The sequence below is a fragment of the Rhinolophus sinicus genome, chromosome 8 (assembly GCF_057876585.1).
Source record: "Rhinolophus sinicus isolate RSI-liver-muscle chromosome 8, RSI-T2T, whole genome shotgun sequence".
NCBI classification, from domain to species: domain Eukaryota; kingdom Metazoa; phylum Chordata; class Mammalia; order Chiroptera; family Rhinolophidae; genus Rhinolophus; species Rhinolophus sinicus.
The window spans coordinates 27,155,031-27,176,088 of record NC_142508.1 but is presented as its reverse complement, the minus strand read 5'-3'; positions in this window follow the sequence as shown (position 1 = coordinate 27,176,088).

Here is a 21,058-nt window from a genome sequence, read left to right as displayed (position 1 = left end):
GAAACCATAAAACTCCTAGAAGAAAATATAGAAAGTAAACTCTCAGGCATTATCCTTAGTAATATTTTTATTGATATATCTCCTCTGGAAAGGGAAATGAAAGAAAAAATAAACAAAAGGACTACATCAATCTAAAAATTTTTTTCACAGCAAAGGAAACCATCAATGAAACAAAATGCATCTTATTGAATGGAAGAATGTTTGCCAATGATACGTCTGATAAGGGGTTAATATCAAAATTTACAAAGAACTCATATCAGTCAACACCAAGAAAACAAACAATTCAATAAAAAAATGGGCAGATGACCTGAATATACATCTCCAAACAGGACATACAGTTGGCAAAAAGACATGTGAAAGGATGCCCAACATCACTAGTAATCACAGAGATGCATATAGAAACCACAATGAGATATGACCTCACACCTGTAAAAATGGCTATCATCAATAAATCAACAAACAACAGAGTTGGCATGGATGTGGAGCAAAGGGAACACTTACACACTGTTGGTGGGATTGCAAATTGGTGCAGCCACTATGGAAAACAGTATGGAGATTCCTCAAAATATTAGAAATAGAACTATCTTATGACCCACTGCTACTTTCTGAAGAAACCAAAACACTAATTTGAAAAAATATATGCACCCAATATATTAAAAAAGAAAAAATGTTTACTGCAGCACTATTCACACTAGCCAAGATATGGAAACAACCAAAATGCCCATCAATAGACACCGGGATAAAGAAATTGTGGTATATTTACACAATGTAGTATTAGTCTGCCATAAAAAAGAATGAAATTTTACCATTTGCAACAACATGGATAGACCAGAAGGTATTATGCTAAGTGACATAAGTCAGACAGAGAAAGCAAATACTATATGATTTCACTTTCATGTGGAATCTAAAGAACAGAATAAAGGAACAAACAAAACAGAAATAGACTCATCAATATAGAGAACAAACTGATGGTTACTAGAAGGGATTAGGAAGTACAAATTGGTAGTCACAGGGATGTGAAGTGCAGCATGGAAAATATAGTAAACAATGTAAAAACTATGTATAGTGTCAGATGTGTACTAGACTTATTGGAGGGATCACTTCATAAATTATACAAGTGCCTAACCACTATGTTGTACACCTGAAGCTAATACAAAATAATACTGAATGTCAACTATAATTAAAAAATATATAGTCACAGAATATAGAGTACAGCATAGGGAATATAGTGAATAGAATTATAATAGCTATATATGGTGTCAGATAGATAGCAGACTTGTGATTTTTACTTTGTGAGGTATATAAATGTCTAATCACTATGTTGTTTTGTAAACCTGAAACCAATATAAATAAATAAATAAACAAATAAATAAAAATTTTCTTGGCATTTTGGGTGGAAAAGAGGACTTGGATTTGCATAAAATACAAATCTCTCAATTAATGTGTGAACACCAAATATTATAAGGAAATGTTTACTAATTCCTTTGTTACATTTTTTCATATCAAAAAATTAAAGCTTCTTATAGGTGTTTTGGCCAAAACTGACATGAAGTCAATTTATTTCAAATCCCTAAGGTTGTTGATTTTTCACTTAGCCACACACCACAAATCTCAAGCTCAATATGAGCAAAAATCAGCACACTCAAAACCAAACTCCTAGTCTTCCACCTACCCTAACAGCTCCCCCGAGTGCCTTCGTTTCAGCAAAATGGCAAGTACAACCTTACAATTTTTCAAGGCAAAAATCTTAGTGTCATTCTGGGCTCATGTATTTTTTCTGTTCTCCCAATTAATCCATTCAGCTCTAGTTCCAGAATAATCCAGATTTCCGATTATTGCTCTCCACTTCTATTGCTGTCAGCTTGCTTCAAGACACTCACTTCTTACCTTATTGCAATGGCCTCCTACCTAGTCTCCCATTTCTGCCCCAGCAGAAAACAGGATATTCTCAACATAGCACCTATGAGTGTTATTTTTAAAGTATAGACCTGACCACATCACTCCTCTGCTCAAAATCCTTCAATGATTTCTCATCTTAATCAACATAAAAGCCGAAGTCCTCAAATAACTTTCAAGGCCCTCTGTGATATGCCTTGCCATTTTCCTCTGATATTATCTCCTTCTGCTCTCTTTAAGCATTCTGCTGGTGCTGCACTGGCTTCCTTCAATACTTTAAGCATGCTTCTACGTCAGGACATTTGCACTTGCTGTTTCTTTTGTCTGGAACACACTTCCTCAAGATATGCTGTTTTCCCAGAAAGCTACGCAGTTTGCCTCATCTCCTTTGATTTTCCTTAAATATCATCCTTGCACTGAAGTCTGAATTTCTTTCTTTCTTTCTTTCTTTCTTTCTTTCTTTCTTTCTTTCTTTCTTTCTTTCTTTCTTTCTTTCTTTCTTTCTTTCTTTCTTTCTTTCTTTCTTTCCTCCCTCCCTCCCTCCCTCCCTCCCTCCCTCCCTCCCTCCCTCCCTCCCTCTTTCTTTCTCTCTCTCTCTCTCTCTCTCTCTCTCTCTCTCTCTCTCTCTCTTTCTTTCTTTCTTATCTTTTTTCAATTAGAGTTGATATTCAATATATTAGTTTCACATGTACAGCACAGTGGTTAGACATTTACATAATTTACCGAGTGATCCCCCTGACTAGTCTAGCACCCTCCTGGCACATACATAGTTATTACAATATTATTGACTATATTCCCTATACTTTATTTTATATCCCCTTGACTATTTTGTAACTACCAATTGTACTTCTTTTTTTTATTTTTTAAAGATTTTATTGGGGAGGGGGAACAGGACTTTATTGAGGAACAGTGTGTACTTCCAGGCCTTTTTTCCAAGTCAAGTTGTTGTCCTTTTTAATCTTAGTTGTGGAGGGTGCCGTTCAGCTTCAAGTTGTTGTCTTTTCAATCTTAGTTGTGGAGGGCGCAGCTCAGCTCCAGGTCCAGTTGCCGTTTCTAGTTGCAGGGGGCACAGCCCACCATCCCTTGCAGGAGTCAAACCGGCAACCTTGTGGTTGAGAGGACGCCGCTCCAACCAACTGAGCCATCTGGGAGGCAGCTCAGCTCAAGGTTCCGTGTTCAATCTTAGTTGCAGGGGGCAGAGCCCACCATCCCTTGCAGGACTTGAGGAGTTGAACCGGCAACCTTGTGGTTGAGAGCCCACTGGCACATGGGGGAATCGAACTGGCAGCCTTCGGAGTTAGGAGCATGGAGCTCCAACTGCCTGAGCCACCAGGTCGGCCCCCCAATTGTACTTCTTGATCCCTTCACCTTTTCTACTTATCCCCCTAACCCCCCTTCCATCCGGCAACCATCAGTTTGTTCTCCATGTGTATGAGTCTGATTCTGTTTGGTTTGTTCATTTATTTTGTTATTTATATATATACTCCATATATAAGTGAGATCATATGGTATTTGTCTTTCTCAGTCTGATGTATTTCATTTAGAATAATACTTTCTAGTTCTCTCCATGTTGTCACAAATGGTAAGATTTCATTCTTTCTATGGCCAAGTAATATTTTATTATATATGTGAAGTCTGACAATTAAGTTTGTGAACTCATCCTAGAAAAAGTGCTACATACCTCATTGCTGAATATCACTACAGTCACCTTCGAAGTACTCCCCTTGGGAAGCTATGCACTGATGCCAGTGCCTAGCCCACCCTTCAAAGCAATTTTGGAACTCTTTTTCTGGAATGGCCATCAGAGCTGTCCTCGTATTACCCTTGATGTCCTGAATGTCATCAAAATATCTTCCTCTCAATATTTCCTTTACCTTCAGGTAAAGAAAGAAGTGATTGGGAGCCAGATCAGGTGAGTAGGGAGGGTGATCCAATACAGTTATCTGTTTACTGGCTAAAATCTCCCTCACAGACAGTGCCGTGTGAGCTGGTGCATTGTCCTGATGCAAGAGCCATGAATTGTTGGCGAAAAGTTCAGGTCGTCTAACTTTTTCATGCAGCCTTTTCAGCACTTCTAAACAGTAAACTTGGTTAAATGTTTGTCCAGTTGGTACAAATTCATAATGAATAATCTCTCTGATATCAAGAAAGGTTAGCAACATCGTTGCAACAAGTTTGTGAACTTAATTGTCAGACCTCTTATGTATCACCTATTTTTTATCCAGTTGTTTATTGACGGGCATTTTGGTTGCTTCCGTATCTTGGCTATTGTGAACAGTGCTGCAGTGAACATAGGGGTGCACATATATCTATTCAAATTAGTGTTTTGGATTTCTTCAGATAAATACCCAGGAGTGGAATTGAAGGGTCATAAGGTAGTTCTATTTTTTAATTTTTGAAGAACCTCCATACTGTTTACCACAGTGGCTGCACCAATTTGCAAGCTCACCAACAGTGCAAGAGGGTTCCCTTTTCTCCACATCCTCAGCAACACTTGTTCAATTTATTGATGATAGCCATTCTGATAGTTGTAAGATGGTATCTCATTGTGGTTTTAATTTGCATTTCTCTGATGATTAGTGACATTGAGCATCTTTTCATACATCTGTTGGATGTCTGATTTTCCTCTTTGGAGAAATGTCTATTCATATCCACTGCCCATTCTTTAATCAGATTGTTTGTTTTTTAATACTGAACTGGATGAGTTCTATATATATTTTGGATATTAATCTCTTATTGGATATATCATTTGCAAATATCTTCTCACATTCAGTTGGTTGCCTTTTTGTTTTGTTCATGGTTTTCCTTACTGAGCAAAAACTTTTTAGTTTGATGTAGTCCCATTTGTTTATTTTTGCTTTTGCTGTCTTTGCCCTAGGAGACATATTAAAAAAAAAATAATGTCATAAGTTACTGAAAACAGTTTTTTTACCTCCTTGATTAAATTTATCCCTGGGTATTTCATTTATTTATTTACTTTTTGATGAAATTGTAAGTGGAATTCTTTTCTTAGCTCCTCTTTCAGATAGTCTGTTATTGGTACATAAAAATGCAACCAATTTCTGAATATTAAATTTATATCCAGCTACTTTACTGAATTCATTTATCATTTCTAATAGGTTTTCGGTGGAATATTTAGGGTTCTTTTCATATAGTATCCTACTATCTGCAAATAATGACATTATAAGTTTTTCCTTTCCAACTCAAATGCCTTTTATTTTTTTCCTTGTTTGATTGCTGTGGCTAGGACTTCTAATAGTATGTTGAATAAAAGTCATGAAAATGGACATCCTTATCTTGTTCTTGATCTTAAGGAACGTGCTTTTAGCTTTTCCTCATCCAGTATGATCTTAGGTTTGATTATTGAACTTTATTGCCTTAGGCTTAACATAAAAACATGTAACAAATGTTTAAAAATGAAAAGAGCTGGAATCTCAAATAGGATCCAGAATATGTCATTTTACCATGTTAGTTCTATGACTTCTCTTCTTTGCTCCTATGAAATATATATACAAAATCTGATGGCTGATGAAATAGCACAATTTCAAATTATTTCTTTCTCCCTTCCTTTCCATTTTCCTTTTCCCTCCCCCCTCCCTCAGTAATTTTTCTTAATCATCTGATTTGAAATGTTACTTAATAAGTTTAAATCAATTATGTGTCCCATACTTAAGATTGGACTATAATATTATTTCTTAAATCACATATTTTAGAAGACTTCAGTGCCTAACTAATAGAATTCTTGAAAAACCTGTCAAAGTGTTTGAGAACATAAGAAATACATCAGTTGGACAGAAACAGTTCTTCATTATGCTTTACACACAATTTTGCTCAACTACTTATTTTAATTAGAGCAGAATTTTAGCTTCTACTCATTGGTTTAGCATGAACAATAAAATGAAGTTTATTTAATTTTCTAAAATAAGTAAAGCAGAGTAAAGTTAATTAAAAGTTAATTACAGAATAATGAATCATCTGTCCTGTCTGTGCTAGTGTTGTCCAGATGATTAGATGCTGTCCTTCCTAAAGACCCTTGCATTTCCATAGCTGAGCATTCACTTTGTTCAGTGGAAGGATTTTCTTTCATTTGTGTACTTGAAAAGTTTATGTCACCTTTTCCTGAAGGTGTCTTTTTAAGGAAATACACACATAGAGGTACATACACACCTCTTCCTAGTTTCTTTCCTTTATATGCTTTCCTCAGGCATAATTTTCATTTAGACTTCTGATTGCCTTTTAAATTTGACAGGATATACCTATAAAATTTGTTAGTAATTGTTTCATTTCCCAGCATGGCATGTGTAGTTAACCTTGAAAGACGGATTGGGTGTTAACTGTAGTGAACCCAACCTTTGCCAGTATCACAAAGGTCATGGATCTGTTCTCCCTGGTCCTGTATCTTCAAATAGAAGGTTTTGTACATATTGGAATTAGAATGCTTTTACTGCTCATTAATTCATCATTAAAATGATGTTAACTAATCATTCTCTATAAGGCTCTGGTGTACAGATTTTCTGGCATGAACTACTGTAGCTTGGCTCCCAGCCACCTATAACTTACTGAAAAAAATGCAGCATTCATGTTTTTGGTTAACTTAAATCTTTCTGTACAATTTTATTGTAAGTAGCAGGTCTTATTAACTTTCATTGGGAATATAGTATGGCTTGTACTAAGAGTGTCTTAAGTTTTATAAATAGATATATACATGGAAATATTTGAATTTCAATTTTGTAACAGGTTTCTCATAGTATAAGGAATAATGTATAATGAATATTATGTCTACACCTCAATCATGTGTCTTGCATCTTGACCTCATATACACTAGAGCATTGTAACACATATTGTTACTTAAAACAGGGAATCAGTGTAACTTGGGATATTTAGATTCATACAACACATTTGGTTTAGCTTTTTTAATTCATTGATTATATATCCAGTCTATGGAAGAAGCTACAGACTATTAGTTTTGCAACATTATCAGATTCAATGGTACAGGTTTCTTATAAAGTAAGTAAAAACAGTTGAATTTCTGAATCCTTCTTTTAAAATACATATTCTATATCCCATATCCGTAATTTTCAACCTTTGCTAAAGGATACAGGTAGAGGCATATATTTCCCCACATTTGGTTAATCAGATGTTAAATAAGAAGGAAATAGTTAGAAAAGATCAGAAAATAAAGTTTCAAAAGAATCTTTCAATCTCACCTACCCACCCCCCTCCAACAAGGGTAAAGGGGGTCAAATATACGGTGATGGAAAGAGAACTGACTCTGGGTGGTGAACACACAATGTGATATATCGATGATATATTACAGAATTGTACACCTGAAACCTATGTAACTTTACTAACAGTTATCACCCCAATAAACTTTAATTTAAAAAAAATACAAAAAAAAAAAAAAAGAATCTTTCAAACAGGGATTTGAGAAGTTGGAAGAGAGGGTGCAATCTTGTTTTCACAACTTCTCACTTGCTGTTGTGACTTTATCTTCACTATTCAAACACTTTCCCTCATTCTTCTTTCAAGATTTTTTCCCTGCCTTCATATTTTGGTTATGTGTGCAACTTATTCATTATTATATTCTAACTTTCCTCATTCTCAATTTTCCAAATTTTAAAATAACAATAAAAGCTCAGAATTAAAGAAAACGTTTTAGTGTAGAAATGCTGACTTCTATTTCAACTATCATTTTCAAATGTTGATTGAAAATTTCAAATTCATATCTGTCTTGCAAAAAAACAGATATTGGCTGTTCTTTTCATTTGCTTATGGAAAATATGCCAAATTAGGAAAGTGCCATTTTGAAAGGAGGCTGTTTACCATTTATTCCTTAGCATCATAAATTTTTATGGTAATGTTTTTAGATTCATTTGATTCAAATAACTCTCTTTAGTAGTGCCTGAAATTCTTGGAATAGAAAAGTAAAATAATTCAACCCATGCCCTACGCGAATTATAGGCATTTACCATAACTGAACAGAAATAAATAGTGTACACTGAAAAATAGAAATCCCTCTTTTAGTTTTTATGTGAGAAAGTGAGAGAGTCAAATGGATGCAAACTACCAAGTTTTATAAGCAGCTTCATATTGTCTTCATTGAGGAAGCAGATCTAGATTTCAATGGGGTTTCATTCTGCACAGTGACGAGTTCATGATTAAAGACTCCGATCTTAGCAATCATGAAACATATCTATGAGAACACAATAGAAAAAAATATGGATTAAGATTAGCATTCTACACATATTAAAATCTATTGTTTTTGTGTTATTATCACTTTCTATTATTATAACCTAATAATACAGAGAGAAAAAGATAGATACAGGAGAGAGCTAGAGAGAGATTTATTATTTTTATGTAATTACTCCAGTTAATGAATAAACAAACATCCAGTTGATATGTCAAGACCATCCAGTTAATTTATAAATTTAACACAAAATATGACTGGCAGATAGTGACATTATAAAACATTTAACTTACCTTCATCGAACCATATGAGTCACCCCTTTGTACCATAATACAGTATATGAATATGTTCATAAGAACTTTTTATATGTTTAACCAGCTCTTATATACTGAATCAAAAGTTTAAGCATCATAAGAAATGTAATGATGACTGCACCATGTGTGGAAACTATGAAATACCAGTGATGAAACAATAATGTAATAAGTGTTCATATGACTAATGGGCCAGAGTGTGTTTCAAATATATATGTATTAAATACATCAAATGTGCTAATATTACATTAATAATAGTTAAGATGTACTAGAGCAACTAGTTCATAATAATTATTAACCATAAAGAGTGAGAAAAGCAGTTAAATAAGTAACTAAATTCTAAGCCAACTAGTACAATAGTACAGAATGTGTTTCTTTTGTGTATATATAACATAAATGAATAATGGGAGACCAATAGGCTTAATATGTTTGTTGACATTTTTCCCCCTGCTTCACAGTTTTTGCTAAATATTCTATAGGAAAACAAAAATTATGCAATATTAGTCTCAAATGTCCTAACTCTGCCAGCTAAATTAATCTCTGAAGGAACATACAAGTTTATAAACCATTGCTGGTCGGTGAGTGCTGTTTAGGGACTTGTGCGTCACAGCAGCGCACCTACAGGTTGACGATGCGGCCCTTCTCCAACATGGCATTTGCAGAAAGAAGAAAAAATTTGCTGGATTTATTCCTAATATTGACATTCCTGCTTCTAGAACCCAAATAAGAATATGTGCTGCCTGTCTCAGGCACGATGATCTCCAACTCTGTTTGAGATAAGAGGGGCATGCCATCAGCGCTTATAAAAGGGAAATGGAAAGCCAATGACTCAGTTATAAGAGCAGCCTTTTTTTCACAAGTTGGCATTCTTCCTCACTACACCCTTCTTAGTTCACGTGACGTCATTCACTTCTCTCTTGCCTCAGCGGCTTCCTCACTATCCCTTAAACATACCAATCATGCTTGCCTCAAGGCCTCCATGGTCTTTTCCTTTTCATTGGGACACTCACTTCCTGGACATGTGAGCTTTCCTTGCTTTTCTTCCTTCAGATCTCTGCTTAAATGCCCACTTCCTTGACTGACTGCCTTAAAATTGTAATCCCTCCCCAGCCCTCCCCTGCTTTAATTTCTCCATAGTATGTGTGATCATCTAACATACCATGTAATTTACTTATTTGTGTTATTTGTTGTCTATCTCTAATCACTAGGATATAAGCTCCCTGTGGACAGCTGTTTTAATCTCTTTGGTTTATTGGTGCATTCCCAGTCCTAGAATAGTGCCTGGTATGCATGTGCAGTCAGTAAAACAGTTTTTGAATAAATAATGTGAATCATTAAAATATCACACTGAAGAAAATGAAGACATTCTTACTCCAAAAAGAATACCATGAATATAAAATATACCTCCTTCTAACTATTTAGGTATAAGTACTACAGCTTGAAGCAAGCTAAGCCAAACTCCTAGGCCATTGGTACACTGCAAAGTATACCAGTGACTCGGTCATATAACTTTTTTCTCTATTTGCAAAGCTTATCATCTTTTCTGCTTCAGTTCCATCTAGCCTATACATCAAACACTACTCTTGTTGCCAACCAGAGCTCATCTCTCATTTTTGTAGTGTGACGACAAGAGGTAAGAACACAAGCAGGCAATACAAGCCTTCCTCTTTATAAAATTAAAACACTAGCCTGTGTTTACCTGGCTGGGCACATCTCTTACCCCTCCTTCTATTCCCACTCTCCTCAAACACCAGAGAGCAAAGAGAAAGCAGGACAATTTTAAGCTTAATATTAATTAAAATGATGAACAAACCCAAGAATTTCTTACAGTAATACTTTGTTTATGTTGACAGATCCACAAAAGGCAATTATGGTCACATAGCCTCCTCTTGTCCAAAAATAAAACCTAACCAAAGGAATTTTTTAACATTTCCTTTTTCATTCGAATATGAAATTATTTATTGGTTTTAATTAGCCCACAAAGAAAATGATTAAATGTGAAAGAAAATAGGGTTTACAAATTTTACAAGTAACTATTCCCACTAGCAAACTAGCAAATTATGTTAGTTAGAGATTAGCCCTGTTCCATGTAACAGATAACTGTCCATATCACAGAAAAAGTCACTACTCTTGAAACATTTTGAAAGGCTCAGCAGAAACCAAAAGGTAAACTGACTTTGAGTTTAAATTAGACATTGGAATAAAAAAGTGAACCATATCATATGAAAGAATATTTTCTCTTTTTGCAAATAATAGATTGAAAATTTCTAGATCAGAACAAATTAGACCTTTATTTTTTTTAAAAAAGAAAAGAACGACATATATTTTTGGTCTCCAAAAATGGACTCTGTTCAAATTAAAATAAATTTAATTCTTTTACATTGCATTTTTATGCTCCAGTCAAAAGACAAAATAAGCCCCAATACTAAAAGTTATAGAAAAGAGAGATCCAAGATGGTGGAGTAGATAAACACTGTACCTGCCTCCTTCTGTGAACACATTAAAATTACAACAAAATTATAGAACAATCAACCTGGAGAACCATCTGAAGTCTAGCTGAATAGAAGTTTTATAGCTTAGGATATAAAGAAGTCAGGTCGAGACTGGTAGGAGGGGCAGAGATGCAGAATGGGCTGGTCCCAAACCTCCATGTAGTGTTTGAGAATGGAGAGGGATATTTTGGCCATGGACGTTCCCCCTAGAGGAGTGAGAGACTCCCAGCCTCACACTGGCCTACCCAATCCAGAGTACTGGTGCCAGGAAGAGGAGCTCCCACAACATCTGGCTGTGAAAAACAGTGGGACCAAAGGCTGTGGGAAACTCAGATGTTCTCTTAAATGACTCAGACACAGACTCACTCGCTCACACTCACCTGGGGCTTCAGGGGAGGGATGGTGACTCAGGAGGCATATGGGGAACAGTATATGGGTATATGGCTCAGGGCAGGGCTGGGGGACAGTTGTCATTTTCCCTGTGTGGGGTCTTTTCTCCTGTGCAGCCAGCAGGCAGGAACCATCTTTCTTGTGTTGAGCCTGCCTTCTCTGGTAAATCTGAATCTGATTGGTCTGGTGAGCTCCACTGCTCCATTCTGCTGACTCACTGAGAACCTGCCCTACCCAACTCCCACAATGCTGGAGGCACTTTCCTGCAAGCAGCCAGGCCCTCTCACATTGCACTCTTTCTTGGAAAACTATCAGAGTCCATGGGCCACAGGAAGGTGGTGACTGGCCTTGGTGTGCTCTGAGACTTTTGCTGAGTAGCTCCAGGCTCAGCACTGGTACCAAACCAGAGTCTACATTAACCTGATGACCACAGCTGTTCCCACTCTTGTGATTCCTTGAGACCATGTCTCACCTGACTCTCATACCATACGAGGCTTTATCAGTGGCCAACCCTTAAGGCAGCCAGCAGCTGGTAGCAGGTCTCGGGATGTCTAACTTCCTGTGGAGCTATCCCAGGCCTGGTACTGGCAGCAGTTGTCCTTGGTTTGCAGTGTGTCCTCTCCTATATGCTTCCAACTTTATCACAGGCAGTGAACATGACAGATAGCTTTATAATTCCTACTAGATAGTCCCTAGCTAGTTACAGGCAGTGGCTGGCCTGGGCCTGCACCAGAGCCCCTCCCAAGAGGCACAAAAACCAACATGCTTGGAGATGAGCTTCAGACCACAACAGAGTACTGCCCAATTAGCCCTACAAGTGGCACGCACAAAGGGTGTTCTCAGCAGGCACTAGAGCCCACTGAGGCAAATCCCACTTAGTGAGATAAGCCTACACCCCCCCACACACACACATGGTAGCCCATAATCTGTGGACATGGCCACACCCCATAGCCAATCACTTTGAGGGTCAATCCCACCCACTGATGTGCCAATAGCAGTCAAGGCTCAACTATAACTGGAGGGCACACATAACCCACACAAGGGACACTTCTGGAGCACCTGGAACAGATGACTAGGGAGACTGTGAGAGCTCCATAAATACCTACTACATAAGGCTACTGGCCAAGATTGGGAGACATAGCAGATATACCTAATACACAGAAACAAAACCAGAGAGGCGGTCAAAATAAGGACACAAGGAAATATGTCCCAAATGAAAGAACAGGAGAAAACTCCAGAAAAAGAACTAAACAAAATGGAGACAAACAGCTTACCAGATACAAAGTTCAAAGCAGTGGTTATAAGGATGCTCAAGGAACTCAGTGAGAATTTCAACAGAGATAGCAAGCATAAAAAAGGACATGGGAACCATAAAAAGAACGAGTCAGAAGTGAAGAATTCAATAGCTGAAATTTAAAATGCATTAGAAGAAATCAACAGCAGACTAGATGAAGCAGAAACTTGAATCAGTGGTTTGGAAGCCAAGGTAGCAACTAAAACACCCATTCGGAAGAGCAAAAAGAAAAAACGAATCCAGAAAAGTGAGGATAGTTTAAGAGACCTCTGTGACAACCTCATGTATAACAACAGTCACATCATAGGGATACCAGAAGGAGAAGGGAGAAAGCAAGGAATTGAGAACTTATTTGAAGAAATAATTATTGAAAACTTTCCTAACTTCGTGAAGGAAATAGACATACAAGTCCAGGAAGCACAGAGAGTCCCAAACAAGATGGACCCAAAAAGGCCTACCCCAACAAGAAACTATCATTAATATGGCAAATGTTAAAGACAAAGAGAGAATCCTAAAAGCAGCAAGAGAAAGGCAACTAATAACTTATAAGGGAGCACCCATAAGATTGTCAGCTGAATTCTCAAAGGAAACTTTGCAGACCAGAAGGGATTGGCACAAAATATTCAATGTGTCAAAAAGTTAGGACCTACAACCAAGGGTACTGTACCCAGCAAAGCTATCATTTAGAATTGAACAACAGATAAAGAGCTTCCCAGACAAGAAAAAAACTAAAAGAGTTCATCACCACCAAACCAGTATTACAAGGAACGTTAGAGGGATTTATTTAAGATGATAAAAAAGATCAAAATTATGAACAATAAAATGGACATAGCTACATATCTATCAACAGTTACTTTCAATATAAATGGATTAAATTCTCCAATCAAAAGACATAGGAGGGCTGAATGGATAAGAATACAAAACCTTTACATATGCTGCCTACAACAGACTCTTCAAACTGAAAGACACACACAGATGAAAAGTAAAGGGATGGAAAAAGTTACTTTATGAAAATGGAAACAAACAAACCTGAGGTAGCAATACTTATACCAAACAAAATAGACTTTAAAACAAAAGCTGTAACAAGAGACAAAGAAGGACCCAATAAGGCAACTTCTGGGTATTTATCCAAAGAAACCCAAAATGCTACTTCAAGGGGACTTATGCATCCATATGTTCATGGCAGCATTGTTTACAATGGCCAATATGTGGAGGCAACCTGGATGTCCATTGATGGATGACTGGATAAAGTGATGATATATATATATATATATATATATATATATATATATATATATATATATATATATATATATATACGCACACTCACATATACAATGAATTATTGCTCAGCCATGGAAGGGGATGGGTTCTTGCCATTTGCACCAGAATGGATGGGCTGGAAGATACTGTACTGAGTGGAGTGTCAGACAGAGAAAGACAGATGCAATGTGATTTTGCTTGTATATGGAACCTAAAGAACAGAATAAACAAAAAGAATAGAAACAAACTCATAGATACAGAAAACATTTTGATGGTTGCCAGATAGGAAGGGGATTGTGGGTGTAGGTTAAAAATGAGGAAGGGATTAAGAAGTAGAAATTAGTTGTTAAAAAATAGTTATCAGAATGTAAGGTATTGCATAAGGAATATAGTCAACAATATTATGATAACTTTGTATGGTGTCAGGGGGTACTAGATTTGTTGGGGTGATAGGTGAGAGGGGGTTGGGGGGTAGGGTGAAAAAGGTAAAGGGATTAAGAAGAACAAATTGGTAGTTACAAAATAGTCATGGAGATATAATGTAAAGAATTGGGAATATAGTCAATAATATGGTAATAAATATGTATGTCAAGTGGGTACTAGACTAGTCAGGGAGATCACTTCTTAAATTATATAAATGTCTAACCACTATGCTGTACACCTGAAATTAATATAAACTAATATTGAATGTCAATTGTCATTGAAACATTAAAAAGAGGTGGGGAGTGAAGGGGAATAAGAGGTTCAAATTTCCAGGTAGAAAACAAATAAGTCATGGGGATGTAATGTACAACATAGGAAATAGAGTCAATAATATTGTGATAGTGTGGCGCGTTGTCAGATGGTTGCTGGATGTATCATGGTGATCACTTCTTTAGGTATATAAATGTTGAATAAGTATGGTATATACCTGAAACCGATATAATAGTATATGTTAGCTATATTTTAAATAAAAATATTTAAAAAGTTATAGAGAATTAGTCTAAGTATATGCTTTCATAATGCTTTCACTATCCCAGTGAACTTTAAAATTAATCCTGTAGAAGTAAATGGCTTTGTATTTTAGAGACAGAAGTGTCCGTCATTTGAGAGGCAGTGTTGGATACTGTTTAAGATTATGATCATTGGAGCCATTTTCTCTGGGTTTAAACCTCCTCTGCTGAGAGTTCAGAGAACTTGGGAGAGTTATATAACATCTCTGTTCCTCAGGATGCTCTTTCTGATGAAGATAACAATAGTATCTAATTCATAGAGCTGATTGAGGTTTAAATGAAATAATGCAAATAATGTCATGGTATTTGGGAAATAGTAACTGTTCAATAAATACATTTTTGTTTTAGCAAGACGAAATAGGGGGCAGAAGGGCAGGGCTCAGAATATATGGACTTGTTACAGTTTACATTTCCTTGCTAAAAGAAGAGGACAAAAACCCCTGTTTTCATTAAAAGAATCTAATTAAGAAATAAATACAGATGTGATCTTAGGCCAGGTGTTAAGAATTAAAGACTTCAAATTACCCAGGATCATGGAAGCTCTATGCAATGTCCTCCTTCAAACTCCACAGGTCTGTAAGAGTTAGGGATTACGAAGTTAAATTAAGTGCCTCACCATGACGCTGTACACCTGAAACTAATATAAAATGATACTGAATGTCAACTATAATTTTTAAAAATATATGGTCACAGAATATAAAGTACAGCATAGGGAATACGGCCAATGCTATTGTAATAGCTATGTATAATGTCAAAGGGGTAGTAGATTCGGTGGGGTTATCACTTTGTAATTTGTATAAACATCTAATCACTATGTTTTGTACACCTGAAACTAATACAAAAAGAAAAAAATTAAAATTACAAAAAACAATTTAAAAAGTTATCTCATAACCATTACTTTACAAGTTTATCACCTTTTCCAAACCTTTAGCTCAGGTCAATTTCACAATATCTTTAAAAAACATATTGTACATATTATGAGTAAGATTTTCAACTAAAATAAGAAAATTGCCTATTTCTATATGCCTTGCAGTCGTATAAATGTGAACTCAATTACTATACACTAACGAATTTGATAGGAAATTTTATTTAAAACATATGCATAAAGATTTAGATGTCAACATTATCTGCATAAGATTTTCTCTTTAGTTTTATTACATAAATTTAATTATAGAATATACATGACAACTTGACATTAGTTAATCCAGTAAAGTCCTTTGTAGTAGCACTCATGTAACTGTTCAACAAATACCTTCAATTGTATAAATATTTATTTTTTTATCATAATTGTAGAAAAGTTAACAATGCCAAAGTGGCTAAATGCTTTTTCATTTTAAGATATTTTAAGTTTTTAATCAAAAGCTCTATATTTCCAATTTGGTATCTCCTACCTGGCTGCAGATATAAACTTATTTATAGATACACAAAGCGTTCTGTATATTTATAGATGTTTCTATATATTTAATGAAGGTCAGGAATGAAACTGCAAATGAGGTTTATGGGAGTGTTGTAAAGGTTCATTATTATCATTGTGTGGGAAAGTATAATTTTCTTAAAAGAAATGATGACATATACATAATAAAGTCTCTGTCCGTGTCATGACAGCTCAAGAGCATTCCATCGTTACCTCCTATGTCACACCGCAGGTGTGCCTGCTGTATGGGTGACAGCCGCTGACTTTTCTGATCAACACATAATTATCTCTGAATAAAAATGCATGTTGAAGTTAGCTGGACATAATGGATTGAAGACCCAGGGCAAAATTATCTTTATCATGGCACATAGCACCACCTGGGGGTAGGAGAGGGCTAGAGAGAGACGTTGGCAATGATGCAACCTTGAGAAGCCTGCTGTGGTGTGTGGACTTCTGGGATGTTCATATTTATGTTGCTTGTCTTCTTTTGGATAGAAGAGGTCACTCGGTTAATGGTGGGGATGCTCCTGAGGAAGAGAGGTCCCGCTCATCAGCACTCTTCTCTACTGATGTAACTGTATATCTCTCTCTCTCTGCATCTGGATAGTTTCCATTTGCAGAGTCCCCTTCCCCCCCATAAGATAATAAATATCATATCACAAGGATGGCAGTGCTCCTTCATGGAACACTGACTGTTTATTAGAGGCAAAAAAGTTTAAGAGAAATGCTAACAATGTTCATTAATGGCCCGCATCCAGGTTTAATGAGGCATGTCAATATGCGGACTGGGCAACATCAGTGGCATAATAGTGGTGGTAAATGGGAGTAATTGTATCCAATTGTACGGCACAGCTTCCAGGAATGAGCCCGAACTGCCAACTGACAATGACAGAGCAATTATGGGAAGGCAAGCGAGCTGTGTCAAATTAGCGCTTGGTGAGAACTCATTTTTCAGAGATGTGCTTGCTGTACACCAGCACAAGTGATAGCTACTTTATCGTGAGTGATAGGAAGACCGGCACTTAGACTGATGTTCTGATTTGTCAATAGCTGTATTTGAAAGCTTAGTGTCACAAATATATAGAGATATTCAGCGAGAGAGGCACACTGCTCATGATCCGAAGGATAAGAACGTTGCGGAGAAGGTCATCTGTCAGTGTGAGCTGTCAGACAGAGATCACACTCTATGAAAAGGGAACATTCAGCCGACTTAAGTAATTACCTTTGACTGAGATTTGAAGATGTCTTCTTTTGTTGGCCTACATTGACTGCATAATTTATAATTTACTGCAATCAGCAAAGGGCCAGGAATTGTAACTAACAAAATTCTTATTTTATTTCCCATAATTACTTTCTCTGTCTCTCTCTTTTAAACTCCTTTAGCACTTCAAAAGTGTAAAGTGAGAAACTAATGAAATTAATTTTTTTTCTTTCTTAAACGACTCAGTCTCAAGTACATCAGAAACAATATATTTACTTTTAACTGCTGTTTCACAGAGCCATAGCTCTCTACCATCACCCTATATAAAGTATAAAAACACCCCTTTATCCTTGATGTATTCTTGCTTTGTGGGATTACTAGTTAAAGAGGATAAAGGAATAATTCAATTTTGTCCCTCTAGTGTAGGAGCATAAGAAAGAAAAAACAGAGTTGGAGTACTGAGCACTGAAATTATAATCACATCCTTGATACTCATCAGTTTGATTGAGCTGTCGGAACTGTAAAGGGATAAGCATCGTAGCAAATATTTCAGAACTATATATACTAATAGAATTTTCAAAACTTGTTGTCTTTCCCCCCTGGAATATATCACAGGATCAATGTTTGTAAAATAATTCCTTTGCTTTTAATAACTTTATGAAAAAAATATATTTTGTGACCTATTATATTCTGGAGTACAATAAGCATTAAATTTTTATTTTGTATATATTTCTAGGAAAAATTATTACTTAATTTTGTTAGCTAAAATGTAAAAGGGAGTTGTAACAGAGTCGCTTTTGATTTTTTCATTCCCTGAATTAAAAGAACCACTGAAGAAATATTAAACTTCTATTATTTGGCATTATCATCAAATTCTTGCTGATGTTTTTCCTAATAGTGACCAATTGATTAATGAATTGTAACTAAAAATTACCAAGATTACTCTGCCTCTGGCAAAAAGTGTTAATTCTAGGTGTATTGATTTACTGTAGCGACATTGACAAAAGAATTAATTTAAGTACTTTAAGTCAATATTACTTTAGTGGAAACTACCTTTTAGGTATAAAGAAATACTCTTAGAACACACTTGTGTTAACATGGTATAAAATTACTGTTGCATAATAAACGTTCCTTTCTTCCTATCTTAAAGTCTGCATAGGTTCAGACATTTTTCCCCCAAGACCCATGAAGCATTCATATTTGAAGTTAGTAATTACATGTTTTTGAATGCTTGCTAATGTATTTAATGTTTCCTCTATACTTTAATGATTCTGCTAAAAAATATTTTGTTTTCCATAATTTACCATTTACAACCTGAGATTATTTAAAATTGTATATTTTGCTGTTTCTGAAACAGTTTTTAATTATTTTTGAAAATATTTCAGAATTCTTTGGACCTTTCCACTTCCCCGTTGCAGAAAGCTGTTTAATTCACACAGTGCCTGAGTACAGGCCCGTCATCTATTCTATAGTGACTGTGCCACTTAATAATGGAACAGTGCATCAAAGTGGCACTTAGGTCTCAAATTGTTATGTATGACTGTCAAAGCGGTAAGAAAAAAAAAAGAATTAAAAAAGGGGTGGGGGGGCAAAAAAAAAAACCACCTTGATTTGTCTTTACTACTGAAACGTGAATTTGTCAGCCAGGTTCTGAAATCACAACAGCATTGCATCCCCAGCGAGATGTTGAAAACTTGACAGGTACATATTTTTTCAACTACAAGCACTTCTATAATGAAAACTAAATACACAAATCTTTTTTTTTTTTTCTTTTCTCTTGACAGGTAGTTGTTGCCAATGGGATTTAATGTTCAGGTTTGAGTTGTCAAGAGAAATAACCAATAAGCGATCCAAAGAGTCACAATACTGATATTGAAAGGCAAAAACCCGGCTTCTGTGATCTACTGAAAGGATTTGGGTGTATAATTAAACAAATCTGAAACACTGACACTTACACTTCCCCCTAATGGCAAGAAGAACCCATCACAGCTTCTCTCCAGGGGACAAACTATAACTTGTTTAGTGGTCACCAAGTTTTTTGGTCATCATTGTTCTTTTGACTTCATCATTTAGATATGAGCTTGCTTAGGCCTGGCATGCTTTCATTTATTGTTGCTTATTCTCAGAAAGAATGAAATGCTAAACCATGGTCCAGTAGTGAAATTCTGCCATCCTAAATATTTTTAAAATCTCCCTAAATATCCATATATCTAGCACTATCTACTTCTGAATTTGATTCAGAGCATAGCCTGTGTATTAATTTCTCTAGGTATATTTTGTGCACACCGTAAGTGCCCTGACAACCCCTGTTAATATCTACAACGATGCTCAGTGTGTGGGATTATTTACCTGATGGTAGCTTCACTATATTTCTGAAAACCCTATGGATATGCATGGAAATTTTGTGTAGGGAGACGGGAGGAGACTTGTAGTTGTAGCACTGTTTCCTAGAAATTATAAGTTGCAACTGGTTGTCACCTACTGCTCTATATAGATCAGTCTGGCAGAATTGCATTCAACCATTTGCCTGGAGCAAATGATATTTTTGACAGGTGAGTGGAATTTTTCAAGGCTAGAAAGCACTACACAAACCACATGTGAATAACTGAAAACTACAACTCCCACCATGCCCCGAAATTGAACATTAAAACTCATTACTTCATTAGAAGTCATTTTATTTTATTTTATTTTATTGTGGTAATACTTAATATGAGATTTACTCTCTTACAGGATTTTTTACGCATACAAAATAGCATTATCATCTCTAGCACAATGTTGTACAACAGATATCTAGAACTTATTCATCTTGCATAACTAAAATTTTATACTCACTGATGAGCAACTCCCCTTTACCCTCTGCCCCCAGCTGCTGGCAACAATCATTCTATTTTTTTGCTTCTATGAGTTTGATTATTTTAGGTACCTTACATAAGTGGAATCATATAGTATTTGTCCTGTGACAGGCTTACTTCACTTAGCATAATGAGCTCCAGGTTCATTCATGTTGTTGTATATTGCAGGATTTCTTTCTTTTCTAAGTGTGAATGATATTACATTGTATGTATACATGCCACATTTTTAAAAATTAAAGTTTATTGGGGTGACAATTGTTAGTAAAGTTACATAGATTTCAGGTGTACAATTCTGGATTACATCATCTATAAATCCCATTGTATGTTCACCACCCAGAGTCAGTTCTCCTTCCATCACCATATATTTGATCCCCTTTACCCTCCTCTACCATCCCCCACCCACCTTACCCTCTGGTAACCAGTGAACTATTGCCTGTGTCTATGAGTTTTTATATGCCACATTTTTTATTCATCCATACTTCAAATGACATTTAGGCTATTTTCTTATCTTGGCTATTGTGAAAAATGCTGCAATGAACATAGGAGTGCTAACTTCCCTCCGAGACCAAGATTTTGTATAAATACCTAAAAATGGAATTGTTAGATCATATGGTTGTTCTATTTTTTATTATTTTTTTAGCAATCTGCATATTGCTTTCCATAGCACTGTACCATTTTGTATTCCCAGCAGCAGGGTACAAGGGTTCTAATTTTTCCACATCCTTGACAATTCTTGTCTTTTTTTTTTTTAAATAGCCATTCTAAC